The sequence below is a fragment of the Ciconia boyciana genome, chromosome 10 (assembly GCF_034638445.1).
Source record: "Ciconia boyciana chromosome 10, ASM3463844v1, whole genome shotgun sequence".
In the NCBI taxonomy this organism is placed as follows: domain Eukaryota; kingdom Metazoa; phylum Chordata; class Aves; order Ciconiiformes; family Ciconiidae; genus Ciconia; species Ciconia boyciana.
This window is the reverse complement of record NC_132943.1, coordinates 25,339,589-25,347,880: the sequence shown is the minus strand read 5'-3', so window position 1 is coordinate 25,347,880 and position 8,292 is coordinate 25,339,589. Positions and strand designations below refer to the sequence as shown.

The window sequence follows — 8,292 nt, the reverse complement described above, 5'->3', positions numbered from 1 at the left end:
CCTGTTGCCTGCATTTATTATCTTTCTCACTAGGATATCTGGAAGACAGCATCTTGTCATTCAGTCACCATGCATTTCTCCTGATAATTACATATCATGTAGGACCCTTCAAACAAGGACTTCAAGTCAAACATTTTATTTATTAATCTATACAGGAGTGTCACTTGTTTGTTAAAATTAATGTGGCATATCTCTGAGAGATCAAAGGATACACAGATTAAATGTGGAAGGCTATATGGCTGGCCTTGTTCCTTCACTTGTGTCAAACTTACCCAGAGCTGTTTCTGTGCACAGTTTGGTTTTTTTTTTCCCTCAGTCTAGCTGGCACATAAGGTGTTCTGGCACCTCTTGACAGAAGGAGCTAAACACAAAGCCATGAACGGTGATAGGAAAGTTATCTTTGCATCAGTTTTCAGCTATACTATAAATTTTGATCACTGTGGTAAAAATTTTCCACTTGGTTCTGAGCAGTGTCCCAGCTGAACTAAACTAACTACTGCTTTAGATTGGTCCAAGGCATTTAATTGTGGCACATTGGTATTATACACTTAGTTACTGCATTCTTGGCATCACCTAATTAAAAGGGAGGGCTTCCAGCTTCCTAATTATATAAAGTCAGCCTTGCATTATCTCCCAAATTCTTTTAAGAGCAGTAGGATCAAAGCATTTTTAATAACAAAATATCTGCAGTATCAAGCTTTGCTTCTCACAGTATCTGTCTTTTAACAATCTAAATGCATTTACAGTGTTGTCAACACTTACAGCAGCATACTCTGTGCTACTATATACTAATCTGGTGGGGGGGTTGATAGCATCTCAAACTTTATTCAGCATTTTAAGTAATAGATCTGATCATTCAACAAATATAAGCTGAACTTTGGAAAAAGGTGAGCAAGGTTGTTACAAGCTCTGTCATCTTGCTGTTAAATGGGTAATTAACTGAATTAAATCTAGAAACTTTACTGTAAGCTGCCTATCCCTAGGGAAATGGAGAAATGACTAGTGGCTCTCAGATCAGTGCAAGGTGCAGGTAAGACACTGCTTTTGTCTGAATTCAAATACTGAATCAGTGTTTATGTAGTCTAACTTGGACCTAGCATGAGAGGCTACTTTCCCCATATGGTCTTAGAAGAAAATGGTCATCTTCCTAAAAGGATTAAAAGTTGCCATGTAAACCCTTTTATATATCTGAGGTTTAGGAGTGTAGAATATGCAGCATCTTTAAATATTTATCTCTAACACAGTATTAGTGCCTTATATGACTAGGTCTGGAAGTGGAGTTTTTGGGGGGTGAGGGAGGGGTAGGAGGTGAAGCATGTTGCAGCAATCTTCCGTGTAGTCTATGCTCACACTGGGTTTTTCTATGAACTTGGTACTGTCCATTCTCGTAAGCTATTCTGTTAGAGAGTTGACATACAATGCATTAGCCCTGGATGACAGCAGAAAATGATTACTAGAATTCTAGGCTAAAGCTTATCTGTGTACTGCTGTCCTTCTGGTGGGTGATGAACTTTGTTCTGTTCTTTCAGTACTGTACAGATCTGTGCAGGCATCCAAGGTGGCAATCCATATTTCCTAATATTGTGGACTAGTCTAGTGGACTAGCTTAATTCAAGCTTCAGATTTCCATTCCACTGGGATTTGGCTAAACAAGGATCTTCAAACTTGTCTTAGTCAAGCCTGGCTCGAGCTCCGTTAATCATACTTACCAATTTGTTCACGTATAAAATGGTTTTGCTGAGTTATAATTGTGTGTTTGGTGTAGAGAGAAGTTCTGGCTAAGCTATTGCTCTCTAACCTCAATAAGAAAGCCACCCAAGTCGCCATGAGCTACTTGAATCAGCTTTGAATAACGATTTCTGGATTTACATCCCATCTTTTCCGATGTCATTCACCCTGTCAACATGTACCCTTTTCCCTATGATCAGCCTTGTCTGAAGGGCAGCAGACATCTCAGGTGACCTGTATATAGATGTAAAGCCTGCCTATTTTAGTAGTAGCATCTCCCCAAGCTTGTTACCTTTCGACTCGCTCTTAGACTGGTGAACATGGGCCAAACCCAAGCAAAATTGCTATTAGGTTATGCCAGTCTTGAAAGAATTGGATCTCAGTGTTACAGGTAAAGACTAATCAAGGTCTTTCAAAACATGGCAACAAAGCTTCACGAAGGGGATTATCCTCCTAGACAGTAAGGGGCTTATGAGTGATGGGCAGATTTTCACATCTGAATGATCACAGGGCACATTGACTCGCTTTCTCTGTTGCTCTGTTTTTGATGCTCTTGAGAAATGGAGCTTGGTTTCAGTGGTTACTTGAGCACTTCAACAGCTCAGTCAATTTGAGTGGTCTTACAAAAAATTCAGTTTTCCTAAAATGCCAACAAAAGAAACAACTGTAGTTGTGTAAAAGATGAAACGTTGGGATTTTTTTAAATAATTCTTTGCAGTGATAGGGCGGCAGCAAGCTATCTAAAAGGACTCTTGATCTTCTGTATAAGAGTTTACATCAAGAAATCTTTTTCATAGGTCAGAGAAACCAGATACAAAGTTCCATGAGGTGATACTGTAGGCTTCGCTTTCCTGAAACCTCTGTCAGTTTTTCTGACATGGACTGTGCTGACCATAGAGACTGTCAACTCGGGAAGATTAATGTTGTAGATTTCTCCAGACCCAAAGACTGTGTTCATGTTTCAGTGTTGAAGATGGAGCCAACTGGAGCAGAGATCTCCCAACATCATTCCACCTGTGACGGTGAGGTACACAACTGTGTTGTCCTCGTGTATAATGAAGGAAATGTTTATGTTACCAATTATGCTCTTAAATTATTGCTGCAGGTAAAAATGATTCATCTTTTCCATCCTGCTGCTTCCCCCGTTTATGTTTTTTTGCACCAGTTTCAGACTAAGGAAAGGCAAAGAATTTGCAGTTCAGTTCTCTGTTCAGGACTGATGCTGCCATGTGATGGTAGATCTAAACCACTGAAAAATGCTTGTTTCCGATAGAGTGCTTAGTTGCTCTGTAAAGAAGGAAGTAAAATCTCTGTTCCTCTCCTCTCTTTGTACTATCTCACATTTGAGCCCTTCGCAACGTGCTTAAAGAATAATTCCACCTCTAAGTAAATTGTACTTCTATGAAGTGTGTTTTATCCCACCTTATCTCAAAGAACTGTGCAAAAGTGCTGTGCAGTGCCCACCCAAACAATTTACAAGAAATGAAACAGACCATATTGTCTTTTGCGAGTTCAGGGAAACAGACGTAACGTAATTTACTGGAACTAATACTTCTTTTTTAGAAGTATTCTTTTGGTATTCATAGTCTCATACTCTCAGGTCAGTCTCAGAACAAGACAAATGATACACAGGCACAGAATTAAGACTTCATCTGTGATTTAGAGCACATACTAGCTAAACTGCGTTGCCGTATATGATTAGGATATTTTTTAACTCATCCAAAATTGTAATTACTTCTGTGTTAAATTTAGGTAAAGATACAGTGCCGCAGCATTTTTGATACAATGTTAAATAGGGTGAACGTTGAGCAGAAGTATGACTTCAGGCGCGCACCCGGTTCCCGCCATAAGGGATGTGGTGCGTCGGCAGACTGGGAAGCCGAAGGAATGCGGCCCGTACGCCGTTTTGGAGGGCCGATGATTCCAAAACTTCGATGCGACAAGCTCGTCGAGCGCTGTCACTGAGCAAGGCCTTGCAGTGGTTTAGTCTCTGCCCGCTTTCTGCTGCCTTCCCCCCTGCAGACCCATCAGCAGCGTCTTCGGCCCCCCGCGGCACGGCTCCGCGCCACCGGCAGCAGCTTTTCCCAGCACGCGGGGTCGCGCACGGACACCGTCAGGCTGGGCTGCCGTGGCAGGCGTGCTGCCCAGGTGCGGTCCCCGGCAGGAGCAGGCGGGGGCTTTACTGCTCGGAGCGTCGCGTAGCCCTTTAGCGCGACTGGCGGAGCCCCGAGGCGCGAGCGCTGCCCTTGGCGCCGTACGCGGGCCACTCGGGAACCGGCGCCTCGGTCGCCCCTCCGGGCGGCGGCCCGAGCGGCCCCTGCTTAGCCACAGCCGTGTCGCGGCCCCGCTCCGCCACACCCAGGCACTTGGCGCTTCCGGCCGCCGCCGCCCCGCCGACGTCGCCCAATCAGCGGCGCGCGCCGGCCGCCGCCCCGCCCCTCTCCGCCACGTGACCGCGCCTCCCCGCTGCCCGCGGAGATGTCAGCGGAGCTATCGCGAGAAGTGACGGAAGCCTGTAGGGGACTCGGCCTTTAATGTGCGGTCCGGCCCGCGTTCCCGGGGTGAGTTTGTAAACACGAGCGCGGCGCGGCGCGGCCCGGCGGCGGCTCCTCCCTCCGCGCTGCGGCGGCGCCCGGGCGGGCGAGCGCACCGGGGGCGGAGGGGAGGGAGCGGCCCCGCTCGGCAGTAGGCGGGGGATACCCGGGAGGCAGTAACATGGCGCCGCCGCTCCTCTCCACGGCAGCCCCCTCCCCCACCGCGGCCTGCGGCTCCCGCCGCCCCTAGAGCCGGGGCGGGGCGGCCCGGCCGGCGCCGCGGAGACCGTTACCCGCCCGGAGGTAGGGGTCCCGGCGGGCGCCCCGAGGGAGCGGGGCGGGGCGGGGAGGCCAGTGGGTGAAGGGGGCTGCAGCTGCCCGCGCCCCGCATCCGGAAGCCGGCTGCCCCGCGGGGGCATCGCTGGTACCTTGCCCCGGGCCCGGCCCGCGGCGGGGGGTGAAAGGCAGGGGGGAGGGCGGGAGAGGGGGCAGCCGGGCCCGGCCTTTCCGCCTCAGCTCAGCTCCAAGGAGGCCTCTCCCTGCATCCATCTTCTGCTCCGAGGGGAGGTCTTGGTCCGTACCCGGTGCTGGTGGGGAGGGTGCCGAGATGGGTACGGCGGGGGGGGGGATGTTGGGGGGAGGGTAAGATCAGCTTTCCTGCACTACAGGGAGGTGTTGGCCTGCCTGGGATCTGGCCATGGACGTGGATCTTCTGGACCAGCTGCCCCATTGACTTTGCTTGTTACTGTGCATTATGCCTCTCGAGTTGTCTTAATAAAAGGTCTCTGAAGCTTTCAAGTGAAAAAACCCATCACAGCCCCTTAAGCAATGATGGCTGTACGATGTTTTAGGCACAAATGTTTTACGCCACAGTGCAACTTGATGTTTGGAGTCGGGGATGTGTGTGCTGCCATGTTGCTTCTGCAGTCTCATTCATTCTACAGGCTTTTTGCATCCCTGTTCTTGGAGTGAGATCCATGAGTGTGTTTCCATGTCCCATCCATGCGCTCTGTGTCACTCATTTGCTTTTCATTATGTTGCTTTCTCCCAGAGATGTTTACCTTCAAATACTGATAGTCACCTGTTTCCTTGCACTAGAATGACAAATTCTAATAAAGCTGGAAATTCTGAATCATCTGCCTCTTTCCAAATAGTGACCCTGAATATGGCCAAGGTGTATTTTCTTTTCCACCTTTTAAAATAACGTTTTTGTTTTCTTCTTGTCATATTTTACTCATGGCAGTGAATGTCATGTTCCAAGCTCTTGCTGAGTGTAAAGCTAGATAGAGTTAATAAAACCAAATGTTCCTGAAGTTAAGGTCATAATACTGCTAGGTCTGTGTAGATGCTAAATTCAGCTCTAGCTGATAGGATGAGGAGGACCCTTCCTTGGGGTCCTAGTCTTCCGTAAGTGTTCTAGATGTGATTTCTTCAGCCTTCCACTGAAACATAAGTTACTGTCTATTAATGGACATCCAGTTGCAGACATAATTTCAGAGGGACAAACTATAATCAAGTTAGGCGTTCACTTGAATTCTTTTAGTGTTTATAGTTCTGCATTCCAGAATCAAAATCGGAAAATTGTCATACTAAAAAACAAAATTATAACTTTGTCAGGGACTGCTTGTTATGTAGTGCATCAAAAGAAATGTGAAATAATAAAAAAAGTTAACTTGTACATGGAGTGAAGCAGCATCTAACGTAAGATGCTTTCAGGTCTAATGATCATACATAATTTTATAAATAATTTTGGTTTTTGTGCTACTTCTGTTTTGTGACAATGTGTTGAGCAGCCTGAACTATGGTATTCTTTTGAATCTTGTTTAATTAAATTTTGGGTGTATCTAGTGCCTAAAATTCCTTTTCTGGCATCAGCTATTCTTTTTTTTCCTTCCACTATTAATTAGTTCAAACTTAAAAATGCACGTTTTTAGCTCTGAGAAGCTTTACTAACTTTAAAAGTTTCTATGCTATTTCTAACCTCAAACTTTTTTTTAAGGTTTCATGAAATAATTTTGAATTTCTGTGTAAAAATAATGCATTAACCGTTTTCAAAGGAACAAACATGACCCAATACTGTTAACTTATTTTTTGGAATAATGAATAGATTTCAAATTATCATTGTCCTCCGGCATAACTTAACTGCGTTTGTTTCATATCAATAATGTGCACTCTAAGGAGGCATTGGATATAGTTAGTGATAGAATTATGGTCAATATTTAATAATTATGCGATAATTTTTTTTTTTTCAAGTTTATGCTATACTGTTTCCAACTTTGCTCTGTGTCAGTTTCAGTTCAGCCTGAGAATGTTTCCATTAGCTTCAGTTCAGATAGGAGCTTCTCTTCAGTAACTTATTCCAAGCAATGTAATACGTTTCCCTTTCTAGGTAAATGCCAATGGTCTTTCATATTATTGCTTACAGGAAAGAAAAAGATAATTCTGTTTTAATGAGCAGTGGGAGTCCTATAGTGGGGTATTTATGATATATTTAATTTTTTTTTTTTTAATTCTTAATTATCGTATTCAATTTTATACTTCGGGGATGCAATCTGGAAAAATGTAAAAATGAAGTAACTTTTTGTTAAGCTTTTTTTTTTTTAATTCGTTGAAAGTAATGTAGCAAAAGGAGATTGGATTTCTAATGTTTGTTAGGTTGATGAGCAATATTAAGACCTTTAAGCCTAGATAAATGAGCTGGGGAAGGTAAGTCTTGATATCTCTCTAAGCAAATTGTGAAAAGATCCATGGAATATCAACAGCTGTATATTTCTTCTCTGAGGTACACTGGCCTTTCACTTATCTACAAGAGCTGTATTCACACAGCATGAATTTCCAGTAAGTCAAAGAAAGATCAAGGCGCCTCTGAAAAATACTTAAGCCAGGGGGTTGTCTTGGGAGCTGCCATATTCAGCCAACAGGAAGCGTTAGGCCTAAGGACCTTTCTTTATTCCATTAGTGCTCTCCGTTTACCAGAAGTGTACCTTCATATGCGAAAAGTCTGCTCCTTCAGCAAAACTGAAGTAACTTAATTGCTTTGTTTCTGTACATGTGACTGTCTGTCCAACTGGCTTTCTTGTTCTTATTCGAACTTAAGTCAATTGTCCTCACTTCTTGCATCTTTTCTTCTTGTCCAGATGCTCTCCCCTTTATGGAATCTTAGACAAACCATGGAAGGTATGGAATTAACTTTAGACATCAGTTACAAGCAGTTAACTAATAACATCAGCAAAAAGTGCCCAACATTTGACTTTTTTAAAGAAAAAATCTGAGCATTATGCTACAGGCGTTACATTCTTCCTAATTCTTCCTCATTCTTCCTCAGAACTCTCTGAAACAGATCATGTGTCTTCTAGGAAATAGCACAACTATTCTGTTAAGCAGAGAAGTGTGAAGAAGGAGCTCCTGTTTTCCTGTTTGCCAGTTTTTGAGGTTTACAACCTTTAAATATTCTGGACTATGGCTTATAGTTTTCTTGCAGAATCTACTGAGCTACTTTCTGGTGATCCCACTTCCTTTATGAGGAGGAATGTTTTTATTTTTCAAATTTTTTCTCCTCCATTCTCTTTATTGTTCAGGTTTTTTTTTTAGGAATGCTAAATTCTACGGCATTACACAAATACAGTCAGTCAGAACACTTGAAAGTGGACTGTAATGGTCAAGTATTAATTACACCACTTTTGCTTCATCTTTCTTCTTTTGCTTTATAGGAAACTGAAAAAAACCAGCTGTTCCAGTCCCTCCAGGTAAGTGGAACAATGATTTTTTTTCCTTTAAAATACAAATTTTGATTTTATTTATTTATGTTACTTCTTATTAAGTGGTGTATTCTACATACTAACTTCTGATTTTTACTGAAAGCAAAACTTGCAAGTATAGAAAATTGTGGAAATAAAGATAGGCTCAAATGTGGGAGGTGATTAAAATTTATGCTGTGCAATGCTGTATGCAAGTATTGAAGGTATAAAAGGTGCCCTTTTCATTTTGATTTGCATTGATTGGTTTGGTTGCATGAGAAACCCATCTCTTT

At 43.5% G+C, this 8,292-nt stretch overlaps 1 protein-coding gene across 7 annotated transcripts in view; it reads left to right on the top strand.

Moving 5' to 3' along the window:
* The first annotated feature begins 4,186 nt into the window (after positions 1 to 4,186).
* Positions 4,187 to 8,292, top strand: part of ATF2 (activating transcription factor 2) — a 51,360-nt gene continuing 47,254 nt past the window's right edge. For 2 of the 7 annotated variants that reach the window (XM_072873932.1, XM_072873931.1), the window contains exons 1-2: positions 4,187 to 4,289; positions 7,973 to 8,008. The gene's annotated coding sequence lies outside the window, so the exon portion shown is untranslated. Of the gene's footprint in view, positions 4,290 to 4,399; positions 4,566 to 7,399; positions 7,440 to 7,972; positions 8,009 to 8,292 lie in introns of those variants that run through there. The other 5 variants (XM_072873926.1, XM_072873930.1, XM_072873927.1 and 2 more) reach the window with 4 other exon arrangements.